This window comes from Myotis myotis, unplaced genomic scaffold, assembly GCF_014108235.1.
Source record: "Myotis myotis isolate mMyoMyo1 unplaced genomic scaffold, mMyoMyo1.p scaffold_m19_p_6, whole genome shotgun sequence".
In the NCBI taxonomy this organism is placed as follows: domain Eukaryota; kingdom Metazoa; phylum Chordata; class Mammalia; order Chiroptera; family Vespertilionidae; genus Myotis; species Myotis myotis.
Window position 1 is genome coordinate 72,567,825 of NW_023416368.1, and position 15,345 is coordinate 72,583,169.

The window sequence follows — 15,345 nt, forward strand, 5'->3', positions numbered from 1 at the left end:
TTGAAAAAATATATATCCTGCAGTTATTATATACAGTATTCTACATGTTTAACTAGATCAAGTAAGTTAATTGTGTTTATATCTTTATTGATTTTTTTCTCCCTATTTCATCAGTTACTGAGAGATGTATATTAAATTTTCCAAATATGATTGTGAATATTCTGTTTTCCTTTTAGTCATATCAAATTTTGCTTTATGAATTTTCAAGCTATGTATTAAGTGCATAGAAATTTAAAATTCTTAATTTATCATGCTGGATTAAACATTTTATCATTACAAAATGTCCTTCTTTATCTCTAGTAATGTTTCTTGCCTAAAATCAACTTTCATATTAGTTTGATATACCAGATTTCTTTTGATTAGTTTGCATTTTCTGTGATTTTCCATCCTTTTACTTTCAACACTTTTTTAATACTTATATTAAAGCTACATCCATTGTAAACAGCACATAGTTGGGGGTTTTTTAAGGAGTTTGATAAACTTTATCTTTTAATTAGTATTTATTATATTTATATTTCATATAATTCCTAATATGTTGAGGGTTTTGTTGTTTGTTTGCTGATTTCATTGTGGAGTTTTTTTAATACTTACCTGAGAATATGTTTTCCATTTTTTGTTTGTTTGTTTGTTTTGGAGTGGAGGAAAGGGAGGAGTGGGGAGACAAAAAAGGTGGGGGGTTGGGAAAAAGCGCCTGAGGGAGCAGTAGGCTGGTTGCCTCACACACACACCCTAACCAGGGCCTGTAATCCGTTTGCAACTGAGGTACCTGACCTGACATCAAACCCTTGATCCTTCTGTTCATGGGCCAACACTCTAACCACTGAGCAAAAATTGGCCAGGGCTATATTGAGGTTTAAATCATGTCTTACTATTTGCTTTTTTCTCCATCCTCTTATATTTCATTTTACATCTTACTTTTTATATGATTAGTCAAATATTTTATATCATCTTATATCTCACTCTGTTTCTTCTCGGTGGTACATTACTAATTTAAGTGATTAATCCAGAGATTACTGCATGCCTTCTTGGCTTATTAAAATATAATATGAATTAGTAACTTCATCACTTTCCAGATACAGTGGGGCCTTGACTTACGAGTGTCCTGACTAACGAGTTTTTTGAGATACCAGCTGTCTCTCGGCTGATTTTTTGCATTGAGTTGACAGAGTAATTTGAGTTAACGAGCTCCTTAACGAGTTTGGTCTCAGAACGAATTAAACTCGTAAGTCAAGGCCCCACTGTATTGCAAAGACCTAATAATAATCCATTTTCCTTCTGTAATTATTATGATATATCATATATACCTCAAGTTCACAAGACAATTTATACAATCTATTTTAAGTTGATATGCTCAGATATTTACCCTTGTGGGGTTTTTTTTTTTCTTTAATGCATCTACATTCTTCTATCTGGATCATTATATCTGAAGAAATCCTCTCAAATCTTTACAACTTTGGTAGTTTTCCAACACCTCCAAACAATTGTTTTCATTATTTTAGCTATTCCTGGTAAGAGTATTGGTCTGAAATAAGCAAGTCTGCTATTCTAGAAGCAAAAGTTCCACTGGATATCTCCATCTTAGACATCTTTCGTAATTCAAATACCTGCTTGACATCTAGATGTCTGATAGATCAAACCATATTGAAACCCTGGCCTGTCTTTAACAACACTTCTCCCTCAGCAAAACCTCACTTCATTACAGCATTCTCATGTAATTTGATAACACTGTCAGCCTTTTAGTTGGTCAACCTCAAATCCTTGGAGTCATCACCTTTCATTCCTTTTCCCCCCTAAGACGTCCTATTCAATCTGTCAGAAATTCTGTTGACTCTATCTTTAAGATTTATCCAGAAATCAACCAATACCCTCCATCTGTACTGTTACAACTCTAATCTGAAACACTATTATATCTCGTCTGGATTACTACAATAATTCCCTAATAGGTTTCTGTGAGCCTATCCCGCCCCCTGCAATCTATTCTCAACAGTGGAGCTAGAATGATCCTTTTAATCGTAAAATCCTGTCACTTCTCAGCTGATACCTCCCAATTGCTGCACATTTAAATAAACAAAGACCTTACTGTAACTTGCAAGGTCTTACTCGGCTGTCTCCTCCTTGCCTCTCTGACCTCATCTACAATTTGCACTGGACTCTCCTCCACCACACAGGCCTCTTTGCTGTTCCCCAAACAAATAGGGCTCTGTCACGTCTCATAGTGCATGCTCTGGCCATTTCGTCCTTACCGAGAGCTCTTCCTCATCTGTTCTATTGGCTAACTTTCACCCTCACAAGGAATTGCTCAAACCCCACCTTTTTAGTGAAGCAAGCTTTACCATTACCATTGATTTAAAACTGCAACTTGCTTGGCTTCTGAATAGCCCTTTCAATCCCTCTTACTCTGCTGTAAGCTTTCTTTTTTTCCATCGATTTTTCATCTTCTAACATAATATATGATTCACTTATTTTATGTTTTATCTTTATTTGTCTTCACCAGCGAGAACACACGTTTCCAGGAGAAAAAAAAAAGGAGTCTTTGGTGTATTTTTAGTGGTATATTACAAAGATCTCAAACAATGTCAGGCATATAACAGACTCTCCATACATATTTGTTGGATGAATCTGTGAGTAAATGAATGTATAACTTTCTCCTTCTACACATTCTTGCTTAGAAGTTGAATGAGATATTTTCCTCTCTTGAACCATAAGGATATATACCATATCCCAGTGAATTGGTATCCTATGTCAATTGTAACAATGTACCACAAACTTGGTAACTTAAAACAACAAAAATTTATTTTCTCACAGTTCTGGTGTCCAGAAGTCCAAAATCAATATCATGGGGCCCAAATCAAGGGGTCTAGAGCCAGGCTCCTTCCAGAGACTTTAGAAGAGAATCCATTCCTTGAATTCAAAATCTAGAGTGAAATTCCTAAGCTTGTGGCCACATTACTCCCTCTCTAATCCTTTCATATCACCTTCTCCTCTATCCGTGTTTCAGAACTCCCACTGCCTCCATCTATTAGGATACATGTGACAGCATTTATGACCCACTTGAAAAATCCAACATACTATGCCCATCTCTAAATCTTTAACTCAATCACATCTGCAGAAACTTTTTTTCCCAAGTAAGGTAACACTTCAGGTTCCAGCTATTAGGACATGATATTTTGGAGGACGATTATCAGCCTACCACACCAAGGAATGATGGTGTAGTGAGTGTAGTTTCCTAAGAACTTTATGAAGCAGAGCTGTCATACCAGCCCTATAATCCTTATTTTGGGATATAGAAATAAACGTATTTTAAAGCACTGTACTTTTGGGCCTTGTTAAGTTCAACCACAATGAATTCTAACCAATAAAAACTGTTGAATTATCATTAATACATTTTTGTTGTTAATCCTCACCTAAGGGTATTTTTCTACTGATTTTTAGAGAGAGTGGATGGGAGGGAGAGAGGGGGAGAGAAAAATATCGACGTGTGAGAGACACATCGATTGGATGCTTCCTGCATGCTCCCCAATCAGGGCCCGGATCGAACCTGCAACCCAGGTATGTGCCTTTCGCCAGGAATCGAACTGGTGACCCTTCGGAGTGTGAGGCGGCACTCTAACTACTGAGTATAACAGCCAGGGCCATCACTAATATTTTAAACTGAAATATTACATTTACCTAAAATGAAGTTTCACAGACTAACCCAAAGGTCATTTTCTTTAATTTAGAGTGGAATTTTATTGACTCATTGGGTAACATTGGTTATTTCATATTTATCAGAAACTCTGATATAAAAAAAAAAAAATGCTCAAACTTGGTAATGAAGTTTGGTAGACATTTTTAAAAACCTGAAATGCCTAGAAAATATAAAAGCAATGTAAAGAAATCTTATTACAGAACTATTTAGAATCACTGTTCTTTACAAAAGCACATTTAATACCTGAACAGTTATCTTCTTTACCTATTACATTTTCTCAAGAAGCCTAATAAGGACAAAATTACAAGTCTAGACTGAGGCCCAAAGACATGAATGTTCACAAGAAAGTTATGTTCTAAACAAATGCCATATTTGACAAATGCTGGTGAATAATGACTAAAAGTGCCTAGCTTTTTAAATAGGAAACTGTCTCTTTAGTTCAGTTATTTAGCCTAATTGTAAAAGCTGATATTTATTTTGACATTTATTAAATAATATATTAACAAAATAGTGGGCAATTCTAATTCTGCAAAAATAATCCCCAACAAACTTTCAAGATATCCTCCAGGGAAAAGTATTATTAGGGATTATAACTAAAAAAGCTTTCGATTAGAGCTGTGAAAGACAGCTCAGCAGGCTGTGAAATTCTAGTGGACATCTATGTTTGGTCATTGTCCATATGTCCCATTATTAAGTAACACTGTTGGGTCAAACATCTCAGGCCCAAATAAGCTATTACCTAATAGAGTTATGTACTAAATGTTATCATGTTATAATTAAGCTACATTGGTTCCCAATTGATGCCCAAATGATCATACAGACCATACATATTATCAAAATACCAAAAATTAAGTTCTGGCTTTTTTCTATAAATGATCAACAGTTGATTTATTCAATAATTACTGTACCATCATCTAGTCAGCTGCTCAAGGCAATATCCTTTTTTTTTCACATCCAAGTGGGGAAGTAAGTCCTACCTGTTTAATATCTCATCTCTGTATGTCCCTATTAAGACCACTTAGATCAACTCCAGAACTATCATTTACCACCGAGGTTCCATTAAGCTCCTAAATGATCTCCATGCATCTGTTGATGCCTCTCTAATACATCCCCCTCCTTGCAGAGGGAAGAGTGAATACATCACTCTTTTGCTGCAAACCATTTGGTGATCCACCAGATTCTTCAAGACCATTTATAATCCGGCAATACAACGGAGCCATTAAGAACTTGGGCCGTGGAGCCAGACCATGTGGGCTCAAACCCTGGCTCTCCCACCTCCTAGCTCTGTGATTCTAAGAAGTTACTTCATGTCTCTGGTTCTTGATTTCCCTTTCTGTAAGAGAATGAATGTAACAGTACTGTCATATCACTATGATTGTAGGGATTAAAAGAAACTGTGCTTATAAAGCCCTTATTCCAGTGGCTGGTATGCCGTGAACATTCCAGAAAAATGAGTTGCTATTATGTCTCAAATCCTGTGTTCTTTACGGTTTTAAGAAACTGCTAGCGGTTCTCTGTAGGGTACATTTATGGAAAGAAACCTAAGTGAAAGTCACCGCTTTACTTCTTTATGTGTGTACCAAGACCCACACATTGTTGCCAAAAGGGGCACGTGCTGACTTTTGCAGAGGTGGCTTAAGAGGGCAGGGCAACTGCAGGACATTACCACTCATTTGCTGGCCGTGAGTGTGTGGTGCAAACCAGAATTTCAGTCTGACCCTTGATTTCATAATTTAATACCAATATTACTTACATTATTAGTTTTACTGGTAAATCAGGAGCAAGTTGTTGGAGTCCAGCTGTGACCTCAGGGCAAGAACTTTTTGCCTGCTGTCACCTTCTGACAGTTTGGGCTGTTAATTACCTCAATCAACTAGAACACAAGCACCTCTCTGTCTGCCAGCTGGCAGGCTCCGCTTCAGAAACTGGCAGGTTGGGAAGATTTAAAACCTGTAAAAAGGGCTGCTATGTAAACAGTTTATTGTATAATATTCGATGACCACAGTAGACCGGCATCAGTAATCAAAGGGTGGTGCTGCTATTGTGCCTTAGTGGGTTAGCAAAGAAGAAAGTTAAAGCCAGCTTTTGTTTATATCCTTTTTTTTTTTTTTATCCAGAAGAATGAACTAGGAATTTCAGTTCTGTTGATGTCTTGGAGGAAAGTTGGTCGTGTAGTTCTACTGAAATAAATGCGGATTCCAACACAAAGAAAGATAAGTAAGCAGTTGTGTTTACTTTGCAGAGATCACAAAATAGGTGGAAAAGCTTGAAGCTCTCTACTGGTGAAGGATGCTGTGTGGGCATTCACTCTCAAAGGGAATCTACAGCCTTTACACGTGTGGAAACTGTGTGTGGGCTGTATCATGCTTGCTGACTGCTACTATATTCTGACCAAAACAGCTTTCCTGTCAGTAACATTTAAAATACAATTTTTGAAATCATGCTCAAACTTTTGAGATTGTATCTGGTGTTTCACAACCTCCCTTCCAAACTCCATAGAAAGAATTTTAATGTTAATTTGAGTAGACTATCAAATAATAAATTGAAATGCTAAATGGTCATTCTTCAGATTCTACTTGAACATTAAAATTCAGACATCTGGCCTTTCTTGATTTAATGGCTTGTTTCCTAAGCCAAGTGGCTTAAGTTCAAAACATGATCAAAATCTAAATTATTTATTTGTTTTGGAGGAATAAAAAAAAGCATACTATACTATGATAAAATAACACTGAGTAATTTTCAGCCAAGAAATGAAACCAATTAGCTTGTATCTGCCTTTGATTCATTTCTTTGAGGCATTTCTTCATAAACCTTTCTAGAAGAAATCATTGCCTTCTTGATATTTTCCTTGGAATCTCTTCATATAAATTATCAGACCTATTTAGAATTAACTATTTTTATTCAAGTGTGTGCACACACGCATACACCCTGCCTAATAGTAGTTACTACAGGTTTGTAATCTTTGTCTTGCCTTTCAAAGAAATAAAACTTACATCCACTTCTCCCTTATCCTTTGAAATTAAAACTTCCTTTACCACTGTTGATAGTAGTAGATAATATTATTTGCTTAGTATATGCCACACAAAGTGAGAAGCACTTTAAGGATATTGTTTCTCATCTATTCTTTGCCTTATGAGATAGGTATGATTGCCTTCACTCTACTTATACAACTTGCTCAAAACCATGCAGCCTACAAATGTTAAAGCAGAGATCCAACAGACAATGTTTGGCTCCTCTCTCTAGACTCAGTCACCCCAATACACATCTTCCAGTCAGCACTTTCTTGAAACTCTTTCTTGAAAGACAATCAAATCTCTGTGCTTTCTTGGATCTCTCCCTTCCCTCAGCCAGAACTTCATTTGCTTTTTATTTTTCCTCCACAAATATGGAGGATTCCGCCCACCCCAAACCCCCACCCCCTGTTTCCAGGGCTTCTTCCCATCCACTTTTCTCATTTATTTCAGCGGCTTTGACTTTTACGACTACTAATGTGGGCTCCAAAATCATCAACTTTCCTGAGTCCCAGAACCCTTTATTTGATTGTGGTTAAGCTCCCCTCTGTAGCAAACCTGCCCTTTCACTTGTAATTGCATCCTAGTTATTGGCATTACCGTCCACCCAAACACAGGATTATCTTTCATCTTTTCATTTCACCACCCATTCAGATGAAAAAAATCTTAAGAATCTTACTTTCAAAAAAAATCATTTTTCCTTATGCCCAGCTCATGGCTAATTGGAGTCGCCATTATTACTCACTAAGGGAGTGCTGCAGCAGCCTCTTAAGTGCTTTCATTGCCTCTTGTCTCTGTCCGCTCTAATCAGTTCCACATGGTACCACCAGAAACATCCTTTTAAACACAGAACAATTCTTAGTACTCCCCTTCTCTAAAACCTCCAATGGCTTTCTGAAGTACACAGACCAATATCCAGACTCCTCAGTTCAGTAAACCCCTGGGCTTATTTCTGGTTTGTCTTAACCCAGCTTAACTTCTGCTTCCATACTCTAAGAGGCATGCTCTACCGTTCTCTGATTGTGCCCTGCCCTTGTCTCCTCTTCACTATGCTGGCGTTCTTTCTTTGTGAGCTTATTTCTCTTTCATCTTAATCCCGCTTGATGTACCTCTGGTTTTCTCCTAGGAGACTCCGTATGGTCCCCCCAAAATTCATCCACCTCTTCATTTACTTCAGAAATATTTATTGAATATTTATTATGTGCCTGACACTATACCAAGATCTGAAGTCTTAAAAATAAAAGGCAGGGTCCCTTCCCTCAAAGAGTCTATAAAAATCTAATAAAGAAGACAAACAAGTAAATAAGTAAATAAAATGACATATGGTTTTCATGAAAGACATAAATTACCAAAGCTCACTAAAAAAAAATGTGCTATGAGAAAAAGGAGGAGGAGGAGGAGGAGATTGCTTCACTAGTGAATTCTACTTGGCATTTAAGGAATAAATAATAACTATACACAAGCTCTCACAAAAATTAAAGATTCCACCATTATATTGATATTAAAACCAGACAAAAACCATACAAAAAAGAAAATTAAAGACCAACATCTCTCACTAATTTAGATGTGAAATTCTATATAACATTTTAGCAAATCAGTTCAAGAAATACTTTAAAAAATATGACAAGTAGGGTTCATCTCAGAAATATGAGGTTTGTTTCAACATTAAAAAATCAGCAACTGTAAGTTGTATTAACAAACTTCAAAAAAATTTTATTATCTTAGTAAATGGAGAAAAGTCTTTTGACAAAATTCAAAGTCAATGCATAATAGAAATTCCCAGGAGAGTGTAAATAGAAGGAAACTTCCCCAATTTGTTAAAGAGCATCAACAAAAATTCTACATCGAATACTATATTTAATATTAAAAGAGCAAATTCTTCCCAAGTTAATACTGGGATCAAGAACATCTAATAAATATTGTACTGAGGAAGTTAGCCAGTGCAATAAGGTAAAATAAATAACTAAGCTACAAGTGGAAATAATTGCATCCTTACTTCCAGACATGGTTGTCAAGGTAGAAAATCCTAAGAAATGTACAAAAAACACAACTAGCAACAAGTAACACTAGCAAAGTCACAATATATAAGGATAACATACAAAAATCTACTGCATTTCTATATATCAACATCTAACAACTGAACATTTCAATTATAAAATCACAGTCAGCATCAAGACCATAAAATATTTAGGGATAAATTTAACTAAGTAAGTGCAAAATCTGTACACTGATAATTTCAAAACATTGTTGAGAGAAATTAAGTAAGTTAAATAAATGGAGAAATATTTATAAATTAGAAAATTCAATATGTGAAGAAATCAATCCTCTATAAATTAATCAATAGATTCATCATGACATCATTAAAATTCCAACAGGCTTTTGTATATAAGTTAATTAAGTTGACTCAAAAATATATATGGACATGCAAAGAAAATGAAATGGACAAGACAAATTCTGAAAGGACAACAAAACTGCATGACTTGCATTACCGGATTCCAAGAACTATCACAAAACTACAGTGTGGTATTAATGAGGATATAAACATAATAAACTTAAGGTAATTCAATGAGGAGTGAACAGTCTTTTCAACAAATGATGCTGGAACAACCTTTGCTACACACTACTTATAAAAATAAAAGCAAAATGGATCACTGACCTAAACTTAAAATATAAATCTATGACACTTCCAAAAGAAAGCATGAGAGAAAATCTTTACTACTTAAGATTAGGTAAAGATTTCTTGGAGGGCACAAAAAATGCAAAAAATAACCCAAAAAACATAAAAGAATAAATTGATAGAATGGGTATAATCAATACAAAAAACATTTGCTCTTTGAAGACATTATAAGGAAATGGAAATACAAGCCACAGATTATAGGAGAAAATATTTGCATGACACATATCTGAGAAGGAGCTTGTATCCAGAATATATTTTAAAAACTCATAGTAAAATAAAAAGACAAATAAGATTTAAACTAACAACTCACCCGAGAAGATTATGTGAATCACTAATACACACATGAAAAGATGTTCAACATCATTATTTATCAGAGCAATGAAAATGAAAATCACAACAAGATACTACTAAACACCAACCAGAATGGCTAAAATTAAAAATGGTGGTGATAAAAATGCTGGCAAGAAGAATACTGAACAAATGATACACTCCTCTGTTTCTGGTATGAATGCGAAATGGTACGGTCACTTTGAAAAATTGGCATTTTCAAACTTTAAAAGCATAAAGTAAAACATTTGCTTACCAGTGTCTCTTACGTGGTCTCCATCCTCTTCCCATTCCAAGCATGTATGTGAACTTCAGATTGATTTTTCAATACCATAAATTCATTACTTTGTTAACTTATTCACTCACAGAGAATTTCAGACAAGATTTTTCACAGAAGATAAGTTTTACCAAGTACAAAATTTCTAATGAAAATTATTTGAGGTTTAAGCAATTATTTCTCAATCCAAAAACACCCGAAGCAAATAATTCCTCTGTGCCTAAATAGGTTACATTAATCAGGTTATACAAACTAACAACCTAATATCATAAAGCAACAGAAGTTTGTCCCTTACCGTTGTCGCAGTCATTTGCAGTTAGAGGGGTGTGTGGGGATGGTTTTTCTCTATGCAGTCCTTCGAAGATTCCTGAAATGTTTTCCATTTCAGGGGTTTTACCTTTATGTTCACTCCTCTGCATCCTCCTCATCTATCTGGAAAACAAGCAGAGACAGTGTGGGGATCACAAGATTGGTCTCAGGTGCTAGGTCTGAAAGGGTATATTGCTTCCACCTGCAGTCTATTATTACCAGCGGTCAGAACGCTGGCCCCATCTCCAGGCAGGGGAGGCTGGAGGTGCGCCTCAGCTGTGCGCCCTGGAGTTAAAGGAAACAAGTGAGCACATAGCACTATCTCTGCCGCAGTGACCATGAGAAAAGCACACCTAATCCTCTTCCTTTGGTACTTGCACAGACAGTTCACCGTCCAACAACATGGGTTTGAACTGCAGAGCCCACTTCTAGGTGGATTTTTTTCCAATACCGCCAGCCCTTGCTTGGTATCTGCGGGTTCACAATCCCATGGACTCAAAACAACCTTGGATGGAGAACGCTATTTCTGCTTTCCAGAAGGGCAGTTTCCCAGCTGCAGATTCCCCACTGCAGATCCTGTTTTCATCTGTGGTTGGTTGAATCTGCTGATGAGAAGTGCTGACCGTAGACTAAGTTTTCGACTGTGAGGTGGTCGGTGGGCGCTCTTCAAGGGTCTACTGCAGTTTAGTGGCTTCAAAATGTTTGGAGCAAGAGGAGATATAAGTGAATGATTAAACTTTCCTTATTATGAAATCATAACCCAACTTAATAACAGATATTTTCTAGGCTGAACATTTTCCATAGTACCAGTTACAATTATGGGAGGACCTCACTAAGCTTTTACTGTGATCATCAAAAAATGCTATATAAATGGCTCAGTGAATGAAATGAAAGTCAAAACTTTTCCATATTTGCATCCATGTGTATACAAGAACTCAGATTTCTGCATCCATGTTTCTTAATGAATTCAAACAAGAATGCCTAGAGGATGCACCAGTCATCATTTGTTTTCTTTATTTCTACTTCTTACCTAGGACAAAAGAAGTACATGTGAACTACCTTTTTATAGCATGAAGTAGTGGAACGAGAAGTGGATTATGAGGTAGGAATCCCAGTTCTAGCCCTGGCTCTACCATTATCTGTGGTCTTGATAAGCCAGTTCATCTCTCTGGATCTTAGTAAGTGAAAGACAGAGACCAGATTATCTCCAAGGTATTTTCCTAAATTTCTCAGTCTTTATGAGGCCACCAGCTCCAATGGGCTTATCATTCAGGGACTGAATGTTTTGATAGCTGAATGTTTTATTCCTCAACTGGAATAAAAAGAAAGGGAGGAAGGGAGACAGAAAGAAACTGAATTGAAACAAAATTCCTCTTTACCTTAGGAATTTGTAATGTACAAATTGAAAATTACAATCATTTCTGTTCTTCCCACCGGGGGTTAATTTGGGCTCAGAAAGTCAGTAATCAGTGCCTCAAATTATAATCTAATCTACCCTGCACTTTTTGATTACAGAACAGGTTCTAATAATCCAATAGCTGAGACAATCAAGTAAATATTAAAAATACTGAAATTTCCTGATTTGCATTTAATTTGTAAGGAGTAACCACGAACAAGATGACTTAAGCCCCAAAAGAGGCCATACAGAGCGGAGAAATAGCAGAGGAATAGGGGCTTGGAAATCTGTATTCTGTTCTCTGCCCTGCCCCAAGTTATTTGTGTGATGATGTTGGCAATCACTTACAATCTTTAGATCCCAGTTCCTTTATTAAAGAAAGATTGCGTTGGTCTGTAAGATGTCTTATAATCCCGGGATTCTTTGAGTCCATGAAAAACTGAGATCTACATTGAGAAATACAGATAATCATATAACATTCAAAACCTATCCCAGATAAATTCCATAGAAAGACTCATGAACAACGTTTCCCTACAAGGTAAGCATACTAGCTTATCTTGGACCTACCACCATTGTTATAAGATGAAGCAAACAGGTAAGTTTCATATTTTGCTTAGAAAATAAAAGGATGAGTTCAGTTCATATGTCACAGATCTCAGCAGTTTAAGGGAGAGTAACTGAAAAATAAACAAATATGTAACTTAGATCAATGGAAAAGAGAGAAATTTGTCACTTTTTAAAACCCAATCAATGAAAGGAGAGATGCAAATGCTCCTTGGAAGAAATACATTTTAGTTTCAAACCTCAGTTTCAAACTGGCCAGGTTGCAGATAAGAGACTTCCTCCAAAGAAAGCAGGAAAAGAATATATACTGAATAATGATTCAAAATAAAGTGAAATCTATTTTCTAGCAAACATTAATACTGCTTTTGGAACTTAAGGTGAAAGAGAATTTTTAAAAACATTTTATTCACAGAAATATTCTTATAGCAGGAAACTTTTCTAGAACTACATTGAAATATCTCCTGAATATTATAGTAGCACATAACTTAATTTTTCTTTAAATGTATTTTGCTGATGGATCTCTCATACCAAACAGCTAACTAGCCAAAATGGTTCAATTTTATAATTACAGTGCTTTTCATTCTTTTGATTATTACTTTAGATTATCTCTTTAGAACAGTTGGATAATTTAAACTTTAAACTTGAGAGAACAATTCTGTCAGGAAAAACAAAGACTTGCTAACTACTCAGGTCTTAGGACAATCATAAGAATTTAGATTCATAAAACCAAATTAATAGAGGTGGGTTTGCCTTATTGACCACCTGATGAGCACCAAGCTTCTTTTGCTTTAAAGAAATAGAGACTGTCATTTTAAATTTCTTCCCATATGTAACAAATACAGTAAGATACTTCACAAGTAGCCAGAGAGGAAATCAGACTCTTGTGAGGATTCTCAAGACGTTTGTGGGTGCTTGTACACACACACACACACACACACACACACACAGCCTGTCTTGGAAATAAGGAAAAATGTGGTCTAACAGTGTCTACAGAATATACTTTATTTTTTAAAAAAATATATTTTTATTGATTTCAGAGATGAAGGGAAAGGGAGAGAGAGATAGAAACATCAGTGATGAGCCCTGACCAGTTTGGCTCAGTGGATAGAGCATTGGCCTGTGGACTGAGGGGTCCTGGGTTCGATTCCGGTCAAGGGCATGTAACTTGATTGTAGGCACATCCCCAGTAGGGGGTATGCAGGAGGCAGCTGATCGATGTTTCTAATTCTCTATCCCTCTCCCTTCCTCTCTGTAAAAAAAAAAATCAATAAAAAATATTTTTAAAAAATTTAAAAAAAAGAACCATCAATGATGAGAGGGAATCATTGATTGGCTGCTTCCTGCATGCCCCCTACTGGACATTGAGCCTGCAACCCAGACATGTGCCCTGACCAGGAATCCAATCAGCAACTTCCTGGTTCATAGGTAGAAGCTCAACCACTGACCCATACCAGCTGGGCAAGAAAATATCTTATTAATCCTTGGGCAAATCACTATACGAACCTGTGGAAGTTAAAATCTTGAACAGTTTGGGCACTTTAAACCATCCGTCATTAGAAACTTGCAGTGTTTAAAATAGCAGAGGCTCTGAGTACATAAACAAGTTAGAAATATTTCAAAAATAATGACTCAGATGTCATTTTACAATTCCCCTTCACAGTAAATATCTAAAATAATAATTTTTAAAAATATGCTTTGCTTTCTCTCTGTTCTGTTATAACTTTAATTGAAAGGGTCAAAGGACAGTCTTCAGCCTTGGAAAGGCAGATGATAATATTACCATTCACAGAGAATAAATTGGAATCTAAATAAGGCTTATATGTGAGTGGTATGCTGGTACATATTTAACAACAGGCTCCCTAGGAGAAAAAATGTGCATGTGTTTATTGTTTATTATAAATTTTACTGATATAAAGAATGTGTGGCCTAGAGATTAGAACTAGTAATGGTATCTAAAATTATTTTTTTCAATTTTATATAGTCAATTTATTCTCACAGAAGGCTTTTGTTGACTTCTTGCCAAACTCTTAAATCCATAATCAATCTCTGGTTACAACCGATGAATAAATGTAGTTCCAACATGAACTTTGGTTAATATTTTCATTCATTTTAACAAATGAGATGAAAGGAAAAACACTGAAGAAATATGTTGGGATTTCACTCATGATCAATGACATGAGCATTTCCCTTACTGAATCTCATAGCAGTTTGCAAATACTAGAAGGATAGGTCATTCAATTTTGCACTAGTCACGATGTAACAGCTACAGATTATAACACACTTTTAAATTTGACCTGCAGGATTGACATCATCTCCATCATTTTTTAAAGTCCTGACATCAGTGAATAAATAAATAAATAAATAAATAAAGTCTCAATTCTTAGCATTTGCCAATTTCTGTGGTTGTGCTTCCACTAGGACAGAAGTCAGGCTACTAACACCTATCCCTGAAGGTGGGTGGAGTTGGGAAGAAATACACAAAGGCACACTCACATGGCATTTTCACAGTACCGTATACAGTGCAGTATTATATAATAGTGTAGATACAAATTGTCTTCAGCATAGATGAGAGTATAATGCAGTAACTTAATCAGGAAGCAATGAATGTTGAATATTTATTACCTTTGTTGTTAATATTTTATTTAATTGTAAGTTGATATAATCCAATTTGTTATAATAGCTATGGTTAACCAGCTCACAAAATTCCTCAATATTTAGCAACCAGCTCTCGTAAGCCAGCGTGAACCAGCTCCAGCACACGACTACCTCCTGTTCACAGTCCACCAGGGGCTTGAATCCTTGGCATTCTGTCATAGCTTCAGGAACATAAATTTTTGCCTAAGGAAAAGGTTACTGAATTCCCAGAAGAGAACTTCTTTTAACTTCATCTAAGAATATACCGCTTAGCAAATAAGTTCTGAACTTGGCCAATGCTTTTAAAGCCAACTAAGAAACCTTATAAACATCAAATACCCACCACAGAAGAACAATAGAGAGTTTACGTAGGTTTACATTTTATAAAGGTTTAACGATTTTCTGTTTCTTTGTTTCTGTAGCAGGTTATAATGGTCAAAATAGAAGTAGCAGGCAAATAGT